This window comes from Mastomys coucha, unplaced genomic scaffold, assembly GCF_008632895.1.
Source record: "Mastomys coucha isolate ucsf_1 unplaced genomic scaffold, UCSF_Mcou_1 pScaffold17, whole genome shotgun sequence".
Taxonomy (NCBI): domain Eukaryota; kingdom Metazoa; phylum Chordata; class Mammalia; order Rodentia; family Muridae; genus Mastomys; species Mastomys coucha.
In genome coordinates, this window is record NW_022196899.1 from 34,877,129 (window position 1) to 34,890,122 (window position 12,994).

At 45.4% G+C, this 12,994-nt stretch overlaps 1 long non-coding RNA gene across 1 annotated transcript in view; it reads left to right on the forward strand.

Moving 5' to 3' along the window:
- The first annotated feature begins 5,545 nt into the window (after nt 1–5,545).
- LOC116094817 overlaps nt 5,546–12,994 on the forward strand; it is a 15,330-nt gene continuing 7,881 nt past the window's right edge. The window contains exon 1 of the long non-coding RNA XR_004120330.1: nt 5,546–5,618. This is a non-coding gene — a long non-coding RNA (uncharacterized LOC116094817). The remainder of the gene's footprint in view (nt 5,619–12,994) is intronic.

Sequence of the window (12,994 nt, forward strand, 5' to 3'; positions counted from 1 at the left end):
TTCAGTCACTCTTGACATTGGATGCAGTCCCAACTCTTCTTACACAGTTGGTAGAAGGTCTCCTTCAGTCCTAAGCCATGTGGGCATCTCACAGGCAGATCACAAGATCACAATATCACAGATCACAAGAGAGAGGTCCAACAAGACAGGGGCCACAGTCTCTTGTAATATAATCACAGAAGTGACATCCCAGCACCTTTGCATTGTTCTTCTAGCTGGAAGCATGTTAATGCTTCGTACTGAATGACAGAGCATAGGGTGGGCAAGCCAGCAGGTGAGACTCCCTGGGAGCCATTTGCACCCTCCCTATACTTAGCTGGCTTTATCCTGCTAATAACCCTCTGACATGGCCTCAGTATTTTTACTTTATAGGTGAACCAACAAGGATTCTCATTCTTGCATCTACTGACATTGAAGTTTTTTCAATTGTTAGTGATTTGTAGTGTTCATTCATGTTATTCATGAGATGTATGATGATAAGCCTTTAGTTAGGTTTTATTTGTTAATTTATTTGGGAGAAAAGGTCTCACTCATCTGTGTTACCTAGTCTGCTCTCAAACTCATGATTTTCCTGCTTCAGCTTCTCTGGTGAGGATTACCTGGGATTACAGGTATTTGCCACCATGCTCCACTGCAAGTTTTTTTATTCTTGGCAGATGGTGAGTACATGTAAATATCCTAGCAATTTTAAATGAGTGTTTGTGTAGGTATGTATTTTTGCAGCATATGTTAATAAATATTCAACATCTCCTTTAGTTCACCACCTACCAGAGGTAGTGGAAAAGAAACATTATTAGGACATGGAGGAAGTAGATCTGTTTAGAAATATTTCTTTGGGGGTGAGTCCAATATTCATTGTCAAGATATTAGCAGATCAGTTCCGTAGCAAACACCAAATACGAATCAGCAGCTGCAGTCCAGTCCTCTTGGCAGGCAGACACCACACACGAACCAGCAGCAACAATTCAATCCTGAAGAAACTACAAGGTTTGCCAACCAGCCTGGGGTTACAGAAGGTGAAGAAGCCACAGGAAACTCACAAGGAGTTCATTTTTAACTGATTATTTTATTTATTTACATTTCAAATGTTGTTGAAATTGGCTTCCCAATTTCCCCTCTGCAAACCCTTCATCCCATCCCTTTTGCCTTTAAGAGGGTGCTCCCTCCCATCCACTCCTACCTTACTGCTTAAGCATCCCCCTACATAGGGCATCAAGCCTGCACAGGACCAAGGGCCTGCACAGGACCAAGTGCCTCCCTTTCCACTGATGCTAGATAAGGCAATCCTCTGATATGTAGCTGGAGCCATGGACGATCCATGTATACACTTTGGTTGGTGGTTTAGTCCCTGGGAACTCTGGGTGGTCTAGTAAGTTGATATTGTTGTTTTTCCTATGGGGTTGCAATTCTCTTCAGCTCCTTCAGTCCTTCCCCCAACTGTTTCATTGGGGTCCCTGGACTCAGTCTGATGGTTGGCTGTGAGTACCTTCATCTGTATTGGTCAGGTGCAGGCAGAACCTCTCAGATGACAGCCATACCAGGCTCCTGTCTGGAAGGACTTCTTTACATCAGCAATAGTGTCCAGGTTTGGTGTCTATAGATAAGATGGGTCCCAAGGTAGGGTGGTCTGTGTATGACCTTTCCTTCAGTCTCTCTCCATTTATTGTCCCTGAATTTTCTTTAGACAGGGACAATTCCTTTCACATGTCTGCTATAGAAAAACATCCCTTACCCTGTGTCTGCTTCAGGAAAACATTCTTTCACATGCCTGCCTTAGCAAAACATCCTTTCACCTGTGTGTCCCAGCAAAACACCATTGAAATAATTGACTTTCCAAAGAAACCAGAAGTTTTATGTTTTCCTAAAACACTTCATGTTTTAGGAAAAGGGATATTCATAGACTGTTATAGTGTTTGACATTCCAATAGTATGTATATCTAAGATACTGTGCTGGTTGTCTCACCCCACTCAGGGTTTCTTTGTGTAGCCCTGGCTATCCTGGAATTCATTCACTAGACCAAGTTGGCCTTCAACTCAGAGATCTACCTGTCTACGCCTCCTGAGTGCTGGGATTAAAGGCATGTGGCTTTGTTTTGGCTAGTTTTATGTCAGCTTGACACAAGATATTTAAGAGGAGGGAACATCATTTGAGAAAATGCTTCCAGATGATTGGGCTGTAGGCAACCCTAGAGGGTATTTTGGTGGTACCATCCCTGGACTGGTAGTCCTGGGTTCTATAAGAAAGCAGGCTGAGCAAGCCAGAGGGAGCTGCCAGTAAGCAGCACTCCTTCATGGCCTCTGTGTCAATTCCTGCCTCTAGGTTCCTGCCTTGGTTGAATTCCTGTCCTTATTTCCTTCAATAGTCAACAGTCATGTTGAAGCTTAAGCCAAATAAACCCTTTCCTCCTGAAGTTATTTGTGATCACAGTATTTATCACAGCAATAATAACCCTAACTGGGGCATAAATCTTTTATATATCATATGCATGTAAGAATTCTCATAAGAATAATTAATTGACCTATTTTTTATTTTCAATGCTATACCTGAAGACAGTTCTGGGTCTTTTAAAAATTTTTTTGCAGTTTTTTTTTTTAATATACTCTTTAATCTTTTTTCACAGTCCAGACTTTATCCCTCTCCCTGTTCACCCTCCCACTGTTCTACATTCCATACCTCCTCCTCCCACCCCACCCCCACCCCAATCTCCAAGAGGATGTCCCCACTGCCCACCCCACCCCACCAGACCTTCCCACTCCTTGGGGCCCTAAGTCTCTCAAGGGTTAGGTGCATCTTCTCTGACTGAGTCCAGACCAGGCAGTCCTCTACTGTATGTGTGTTAGTGGCCTCATATCAGCTGGTGTATGCTGCCTGGTTGGTGGCTCACTGTCTGAAAGATCCTGGGAGCCAGATTAATTGAGACTGCTGGTCCTCCTACAGGGTTGCCCTTCTCAGCTTCTTTCAGCCTTCCCTAATTCAACCACAGGGTTCAGTTGCTTCTGTCTATTGGTTGGGTGTAAATATCTGCATCTGACTCTTTCAGTTGCTTGTTGGACCTTTCAGAGGGCAGTAATGATAAATGTTTTATGAATTTTTTGAGAATTTTGTGTCATGTGTTTTGATCTCCCAGATCCACCTTTGCCTCCATACCTCCCAACTTAGTGTCCTCTTAAAAGTTTTAGTAGGCCATTGACTCCAGTGTGTGCTGTCCATACATTTCTGGATTTTAAGAGTCTAGGATCCAATCATTTTTGCTTCAGAGAATGATTAAGAACGGCTCACTCTGGGAACCAACCCAGTTTCCTTCAACCCAACTTACAGCTTAATCTTTGTGTACTGATTATACAGAAAAGTTGACGTGTAATTTGAGTCAGACCCACATGAGACACACATCAGGTCCCTGACATGGGTGTTAGCCCACTGCTCTAGAGAGCATGAACAAAATTTACAAAGATGCCCACGTTTGCTGAATGGGATGTGCCCTATCCACTGCTCCCCACTTGGAACTAAATAAATAGGCTTGCTCTTAATAGTCAGTCCTTCATATCCACATCTTCTGCATCTGATGGATCAACTAGGTGGAGGAGGAGGAGACAGAGGAGGAGGAGACAGAGGAGGAGGAGACAGAGGAGGAGGAGACAGAGGAGGAGGAGACAGAGGAGGAGGAGACAGAGGAGGAGGAGACAGAGGAGGAGACAGAGGAGGAGGAAGAGATGGTAAAGGAGAGCAGAGGCTTAGCATGTACAGTACGCCTGTAGTAATTTACACAACATTTACACTGTAGTATAAGGAACAAAGAGAAAAGGTGTAGAAAACTGTGTGTCCCCTATACACAAACTGTGGGACTGTGAAAAGCAGTCTGTGTTTTGGTTGAGAGAATGTTAACTTCTGGAGACCCAGTGAGAGATTCCACAAGGGACAGAAACAGTGGAGACACATTCCTAGACAAAGATGGCTGATTCCACAAGTTCTCCAACTCCATTAGCCTGTGCTATCTATTGCGTAGACAATGCCCCAAGCTCCCAGCATTCTGGCTGGACTCCACCCCCAGTCAACTGACAACAGCCAGTTATGCCCTGCCTGCCCCACAGACAGGTAGCCTAGCCCACCATATGAGGGGTGGTTTGCTGCTCCCCACTTCTCTCTGTCTCTCTTCCCTCTTAGCCTCTTACCTTTCTTATTTTTGCTTTCTCCTCCTTCCTCCCCACTCTTTCCATGCGGCCATGGCTGGCCTCTACTTTCCTATCTCTTCACTCTCCTTTCTATAATAAAACATCTTATGGTTATGCATTGCTTCCTTTCAACTAGATGCACTGTGTGGGCCCAGTGTTTGGAGCCACAAGACCAAACTGAGAACTCCCACTCTACTGCTTGCACCGGAACCACCAGGCAGCCACCTCCTTTCCCTGCCCCCACTCTCCCTTCAGCCCCAGGGTGGACTGAGCTGCTCTGGGGCCCCCAATTCATTCTCAGCTCCTCTGTGGTGTCCAGCTTCGCCTGTGATTCCCAAGGGGCTAGAAACTGAGTCCTTGGCCTCCGTCCATGAGGCCTAAGGACCCCCTCTTCACTTATTTCCCCCATCCCTGCTCTCTGAGGACTGGGATACAGATGCCCATCCAGTGGGGTAGTGAGCAGGGTGCGCAGACTGACGCTTGTGTCCGTGTCCGCGGCCCAGAGTACCTGACCTCTGGCAGGACTCGGGTCATCCTCTCCAATTCCTTTTGTTCTGCCCTCTGTGGTGGAGCTCTTGCCTGGTTCTCCACCTGCTGCACAGCAGCCTCAGCGGCGAGCGTTGCGCCCAACAACAAATATTCCATTTCATATAATGGATTTGAGATTTGATGGGTTTTAGTGTGTGCTGGGTGTGTGTGTGTGTGTGTGTGTGTGTGTGTGTGTGTGTGATTAAATACAGGCCTTTGCTTATAGGCTGCACCACGGATCTCATCAATACTGCCTATCATAGCTCCCTACCATGTTCTGGAGACCCTGTCTGTCTCCCGAGTGCTAGGATTAAAGGTGACTATTTTACCTGTCTGACTTTTATGTGGGTTCTGGGGATCCAAACTCTGGTCGTCATAAACGCACCGGGAGCAGTTTGTCCATCGAGCCGCCTTCTCAGTCCTTAAAGCCAGTGTTTTTGTTTTTGTTTTTGTTTTTAACTGAAAGGCTCCCGCTTATCTCCAGGGTTGGATGCATCTTGGTCTCAGGGTTGTGGCCATCTCTTTTCTATACATTTCCTGAGGCCGAAAGGAAAGACAAGCCTGGCTTAATAAAGCCACTGCAGGGGTCTACAGAATCGGTGAGTGCCCACTGAGGCCCATAGGGCAACTTGGAGCAAAGCTACTCCATGGAAGACCTTCTGCAGGTAGTTATTTTTGGACAACAATCTAAGATGTGTCAAAGCAGAAACAGAAATAACTGGAGGCAGGAACCATGGCTTGCTGCCTTGAAGTCATGTGTGTGCTGTGGTTGATTTCAGCTTTTTTGTGACACGGTCAAAAGATCTCAGAATTTAATGCCTCTCTTCGCACAATCTCTCTCCCCTGGGGACGAGGGAACTGGGCCAAAACATTCTATAGCGCCAGTGCTCTGAGCAGCAGCCTCTGTAGCAGCAGAGCAGGTAGGGAACAGCTGCAGCGGTTTCTGTCCAATTTTCCTTCCAAATAATCCAGATATCTAAGAGATAAGAAAACACAAATACCGAAAACCTCACTAGAATTCTGGATTATTCAAGACAAGCTCTCTGTCTTGTCTCCCTTTGGATACACCAGCTGATAATTGGGCTGTAGCTGGGTCTAAAAATAACACACAGTATATTAAAATAATATTCCTAGGCTACATTTCCAAAGTGGTATTCTGGGACTTCTGTGCATTAATCCTGTAACAATAACAGGATTTGTGCTTTCACCTCCCCTGGCGTAGCTTTGAAAATCTAGCCCAAAGCAGCTAACATTGCTGTTTAAATCGTCCTTTCACATCTGCAGGGAAATGTGGAGATTAAAAAAAAAATATGACAAGCCAACAGCTCAAATGACCTATACTTGGGAGAATCAGAGAAACACCTATTTCCTCTCAGGAACTGGGCCGATCAATATAAATATTTCAAAAGAACCATCATGCAATAAAAGCCTTGGAATTTGTATCCTACTTCAGAACACCCTAGATATTTCCAATGTGGACACATCCAGGTTTCCACTGGGGAGGGAGATGTTGTGATGGGCTGCTCTCGAGTGTGTGTAAATGACTATGGGAACCTCTGTATTTATGTGTGCTTGTGTGGGTATAAACATATATGTGAGTGTGTATATGAGCCTCTGTGTGTGTGTGTGTGTGTGTGTGTATTAAAGAAAGAGAGGATATGAGTACATGTGTGTGTATATATATTTGAATGTATACGTGAGCTTCTGTGTGCATGTATGCTTGGGTATTTGTGTGTGTATGTGTGTGTGTGTGTGTGTGTGTGTGTGTGAACATCTGTGTGTGCCTCTGCAAGCATATATATATATATATGTATATATATGACTCTGTATCTGTTGTATGTATCTGTATGAGAGTATGATTGAGTCTATGTGTGTGTGTATCCCAATATGTGTATATAAGATTGTGTGTGTATGTGTATGATTGCGTTCATGTGTATATGAGTATATGTGTGTGAGTGGATGTGTGTCTGTGAGTATGGGAGTGTAAGGATGGGAAAGAAGGCTACCATTGCTGTCTATGTTAAAACTTAGGGCATCTCAGAGATTAGGTGCTACTACTCATGTTGGCTAAGAAACTGCACATCCTAAAATTTGCACACAGCTCTAAATTGAAGCTCTAAATAGCACTGGATTGAAGTGACAGGAGTGTTTTGACAATATCATTAATTGCATTCCACTAATTGAGAAGAGCTTTTGTGCAGCTAGGCTTGTGGTGGGCTGGATTTAGTCATTTAGGTACCCCTCAGGCTGGCTCTGCTTTTGGCCTGCCATGCCTTTGAAATTCTAAAAAGGAAAAGAAGGCCAACATGCTGAGCAATTATTTCAGAACAGATCGCCCGGTAACATTTCGTATTATCACTGAAATCCATCCTTTCAGGGACAGAGTCTTGCTTTGGCCATGAACATCCAAGAGATGGCAGCACCCCTGCTCTGATGGCTGGCTGCGTCCTTCCAGACAGCTCACCGCAGAGGTCTTGTCATTGCGTCACCTGAAAGCCAGTTTAGAGGGTGGAGGTGGGGGAGGTGGAGCATTCTCAGCTCTCGGTTCTTCTGGAGAGTTCCGGAAACAGGCTCCTGGAATGTTTGAAACGTATTTGAAAAGGGTTTTCTTTTTTCCCCTTGAAATCTCCTCCTCTATGCCATCTTTCTAAGACCACTTAGGTGTTTCCTGGCTCTCTCCTGGAGGAGGAAGGAAGACCTGCAGTTGCTGGGGATCCCCTGAGCCTTATTTCCAATTCCTAGTTCTCTTTTTTATAAACACAGGGAAGTGGGAACTGCATTATTAGCAATTACGTTTTGAACATGTATGCATTCAAGGCACTTAGCTCAGCAACAAGAATGTGACACAGCCTCCATCAGGACAGCTTTTTTCTTCCCCACCGACTCTCTCGGCAACCCTTCTCCCAATCTCCTGCTAAAAATATCCTGCAGAACAAATAGATGTTGAGACAGCGTCAAGCCCTGCAGGAATGAGTGACAGTATAACCTGCCATGCTAAGTATCAGATGCCAGACATGAAAAGCATTTGCTGACATACATGAGGGAGCGTCAGGTCTGTGTAGACAGGCCAGTGTCTAGGTCTCTGGAACCTACCCTTCTTCATGTATGCTGAATAGTTGGAGGGCAATTACTGGAGCACACTGAGGTGGCCTGCTGACGGGGCTTTGAACGTGATTCAGGGGCAAGACTGTCATGGGAAACATGTGTCCCATAGGAGGCCACAGAACCTAAGACCCAGGGCCAGCTCAGGGTCTTCCTATGTCCACCTTATCCATTACAGAGGCTAGGACTCTCTGTCCATCATTGTAGGATCTCATTTGACCTGGCTTCGACCCTCTGTCTTCTCATTAGCTCATTTCTTCAGCCTTATTGTGACCTTAACAATCTGTCTTCAGTCCAGGAGCATGGCCACATAGTTGGTGTTTTCTGTATACAGCTTTTCAGTGTCTGGTCTATGAAGCTGTTACTCAATGACTACGCATTCAAGATTTTCCAGTTGATCATCAGGGTGAAGAGGGAGAGGAGGAGGAACTGGCATATTCCATGTCTGTCTATAAAGATCTTTGAAGCCAGGCCACCTGAGGAATGCTGTCCTGGCATCATCATCTTCAGAAAGAGCTGCCTTTCTTCTCAGGAGTAATGCAGAGGACACTGGCAGTTCACTGTGAGAACACCCAAGTTCTCCCAGGCTCAGCAAGGGTAGGCACCCTGCTATTGTACTCCAGTGGGTCGCTCAGACTTAAGGAGAGTTGAACTCTTTAAATATCTATCTTTCTATCTGTCTATCTATCTGTCTGTCTATCTGTCTGTCTGTCTGTCTATCAATCAATTTATCATGTATCTCTATTTATCATATCTATCTATCCATCTATTCATCATCTCTCTCTGTCTATCATGTATGTATATCATATCTACCTACCCATCTATCTATCTATTTATCTATCTATTTATCTATCTATCTATCTATCTATCTATCTATCTATCTATCTATCTATCTATCTATCTATCATCTCTCTATCTGTGTGTACCTGCTTGTCTGTGTGCACTACATGTATCGATGTGCTGTTGGAGGCTAGAAGAGAGTGTTGGATACCCTGTGACTTGAGTTACAGGTATTTGTAAGCTTCTGCATGGGTGCTGGGACCCAAACGTTGGTCTTCTGCCAAGAGCAGCAACTATTCTTAGTCACTGAACCACCTCTGCACAGCCCAGAGGGTTGAACTCTTAATTCTCCATGTTTGTGGAAATTCAGTCATCCACAATCACCTAGTCTTCAATGATTCTAGACACCTGAAGTGCAGAACCTTTATTTTATTTTATTGTGGTAGCATGTAACTTTGCACAGCATGTGTTTGTTTGGGTTGGGGGAGGCTAGATACCAGTCTCTGTGTAATAACCAAATCTTTCTCAGTGACATTTAATACTTTGTTTAAGAGACACATCGAATACTCCTGCTTGGCGTCCATGATGAATATGGCAATCAGTGCTTAGGTTGTTGCCCAGTGAGTTGGCCACAGCCCTGGATGGTAGAGCCAAGCCATCTGGAGCAGGGGCACAGAGGTCATGGGATACACAGGCCAGAGAGCTGCTACGGCTTCATGGCCCTGCTCTGCCTTGCTCCAGGCATCTCCTTATCATGCTGAGGGACTCTGGCAAAGCAAGGCAGGCCCCACAGGAAGTGTGTTAGTGTTTGGCTTTTTCCACTTGCACCCCTAGAATAGGAGGTGCTCTCTTCTCCTCAGCAACTTGTCTTGAGAATCTCAGTACTCCACCTCCGTTTCTTCATTCAGAGCCAGTGACAGCCATAGGTGCCAATAGGAACATATGGTCTGTGACATGAACACAGATTGTAGTTAGGCCTTCAGAGGTGACTAAAGCCACTGAATACACCTGCACAACCTTCTGTAGACAGTGAATTTAGTCACCCATCCTGTTGCTTTGTAGTATTACATGGATCATTTGTCTAAAGATTTTTATTTAAAATTTTTATTATCTGTTGTCTCCAGTTGAAAGTTTGAATGGACTAGTTGTAGTATGAGTTCTATGATAGAAAGAAATAAAGTGTTCCAGCCTCTTATATTTTCCTGCCATGTCTAACTCAAGGGTCTTCCATTTGTTCATGGTTTTACTCCCAGTAGTTTCTCAGTCAGCCATGATTAGGGATATTAAATGGAAAGTTCTAGAGATGAATAATTTGTGTATTTGAAGTGATATGCCACTCTGAGTAGCTTTGTGGAATTTTGTATCACCACTGTATCCTGTCTAGAACATGAGTCATTTAGGCCAAGTGATCTGCTCACCCTACCATAGAGTAGCCACCATGCTATCAGACTATATCCATAGAGGAGTCTGAAGGCTTTGCTAGCATCTGAAGCATTAGGCATCCAGGGGTGATCTTAGAATATGACGCTCTCAGATAAGTGGATGATCACTGTGCAATCAGTGCTCACCTAATGAATCTCAATTTCGTGTCAGCTCAGGAGACTTCTCACTAAGTTCCCTGTGATTTAGAGCCTTCCCAGTGAGCAACTGAAAATGTATAGATTTATTATGCCCAGTCTGCTGACATTGATCTCATGCCCACTCCAGGAAGAACCCTTCAAGCAATTGCCTGTGGGATCTGAAGAGGCCAGGACTTTTCAACCTTTGGTCTCCTGCTGTGTTCCCCTAGCTACTTCTCCAGTGGACTCCTCCTACTCGGAGGAGAAATGAAGTCACACTGTGATAACAGTAGCTTTCAAAGCTCAGTGGAGCATCTACTTGGCTGGGCAGCTTTGAGACCTGATTGGTGGATTGTTTGCCATCTTGGTCTGTGTTCTAGAAGTGACACACATCACATCTGGTATTTCCTTGGCCAAACTAAGACATGGGCCAGCTTGATCTTAAGAAGATGGAGAGTAAAATGTTCCTGGGAAGAGGAGAATCAGGTTGTGGATACACACCCAGCCCAGCTGTACCCTCCTTGGAAACATATCGTTTCTTCTTGAATGTCTGGCCTTTATCCTTTTGGGTTCACGGAGACTGAAAATGAAAATAGGCCTAAAGATGATTGACGTCATTAAAATGGCCTCATTCTTTTGTGTAAATGTCAAGGTTTCCCACTTGATCAAAGTCACCACTTGTAGTACTTCCTAATGCCATCTGTCACATGGGGCACACGTCTTTCTAGTGTGTAGGCCTGCTCATGTTTCTAACGCTTACAGAACCTCACAGTGTCAGTTGCTACAGAGAGGTGTGCCACTTCAGAGCCCAGCTGAAGTGGGGCCAACATGACACAGGTCCGCTCCTATGGGGATTCAGTCTTTACCCCATGTCCCGTGGCTGGCAAGACCCTGGGTCACAAAGCATGGCCACAAGTTCTGAAAATCAGGCTGGAACCATCCAACCTAAAGTAGTTCTGTTTTCCTCACTGGCTCCCCGGGTCTCCTAAAAGCACCCATAGGAAACGGATACGTGCAGCTGGCTGCATGCCAGAGCTCAGTGTGGTGTGTCTTCCGTCGCTCTCCACCTTACTTTTGGGGACAATGTCTTTTACTCAGTCTGTAGTTCTTGAGTTTGATCAGACTGCTTGTCTGTGAGTCCCAGGAATCCTGCATTCTGAGGTTATGAACACATGCTGCCTTTTATACGTGCTAGAGACCCAAACCTAGATCCTCATAGTTGCACAGCCAGCACTTTATCTAAAGTCATCTCCCAGGCCTTGGAAACTCATTCTTAAGTATAAGGATTTTGGTAAGGAAATGTACCTCCAACCCTAGTCAGTGGCCCATCATTATTATGCTCCAGCTAAGCATCAGCAATGGTCTGATTGAAGGCCTTGGCTTTAAGGTCTGAACAATGGTTCAAGTCCAGCTATGTTACCTTGGGAAAGCCAGCTTGCCTCTCTGAACAGGCAAAATTAAGGTAAATACAGTTATCCCCAGGGTAAAGCTTTCTGTTGATGTTGATAAAATGCAGCTGCCATAGTTGGCTCTCAGCTATGGGGACTTGAGTGCTTTTGACCAAGACAATGTCTGGGCAAGTCTGTGTACCCCAAGCTGAGAACTTTTTCCCTCCTTTTCTGCTTGCTAATTAAGAGTCGTAGATAAAATGCTGATGAGCTTCATCCTGCCTTCTGTGCTGTAGCTGGAGGGCTGTTTTGACTTTGCCTGACGAATGGCTAACCAGCCACTCCCACCAAGCCCAGCTCAACTGCTCAGCACCCAGCACCGACAGCTCCAGACTGCCAGCAGCATCTTATAAGCTTGTCGCTATTTGCTTACTTGGTGACAGTGTTTTTGTTCGGTGAGCATCTCTGAGATTTCACCAGTCAGGGTTTATCTGTTTCCCTCAAAATGCCACGATGCCATCCAACACCACTCTCTCAGAGCATATGGAAGCAGTGTCCATCTCCGAGCAAGACTGGGAGTTTGTCATGTCATACTGCAGGTGGGATAGGATGCTGTGTTTGCAAGCAGAGGTAGGGCCGGCAAGGGCTTTATTAAGTGTCACGAACTTTGAAATGGCTTTATAAACTACTCTGCAAGACTTCCAGGTGATTGGCTGAGTGGTTCGCTGGAGGCTTGTGGTACCAGCTCAGGTGAGTGGACGGTTGCATTGAGTTATTTTTTTTAAAAGATTTATTTGTGTTATGTATATGAGTATACACTGTAGCTGTACAGATGGTTGTGAGCCTTCATCTGTTGTTGGGAACTGACTTTTAGTACCTCTGCTCGCTCCAGCCCAAAGAATTATTTGCTGTCTTGAGACACACCAGAAGAGGGCGTCAGATCTCATTATGGGTGGTTGTGAGCCACCATGTGGTTGCTGGGATTTGAACTCAGGACTTTTGGAAGAACAGTCGGTGCTCTTACCGCTGAGCCATCTCACCAGCCTGCATTTTGAGTTATTTTGTGAGCGGACCTGTGTCATGTTGGCAGATTGAAATGGGCCATGGCAGGAATGTTGACACTGAAAACTTGGCAGACATTGCAAATGTGTCCTCTGCCCCTCCGCTGTGGACTGATGGCAACTAGGCAGCACTCACCATTCTCACCGCTGTACCATAGCACTGAGTTTCATGAGCCTGGGTTACACCCAGATTAAAGATGGAAGCAGGGCTGCCCCAAGTCAGGAGTGCCCCAAGTCACAAGTGTGGTACTCAGTAAGGGAGAAGATCCCTCACAGCACTGCACCCCTTCTGTGCACCAGGGTCCAGGCGATCCTATGATTGGACTGGCACACCTCAGGAGCTGGTCAGGGCAATTAGGGGCGTGGCCTGTCCGAAGGGAACTCAGCTCAAAGACAGAGAACTCCC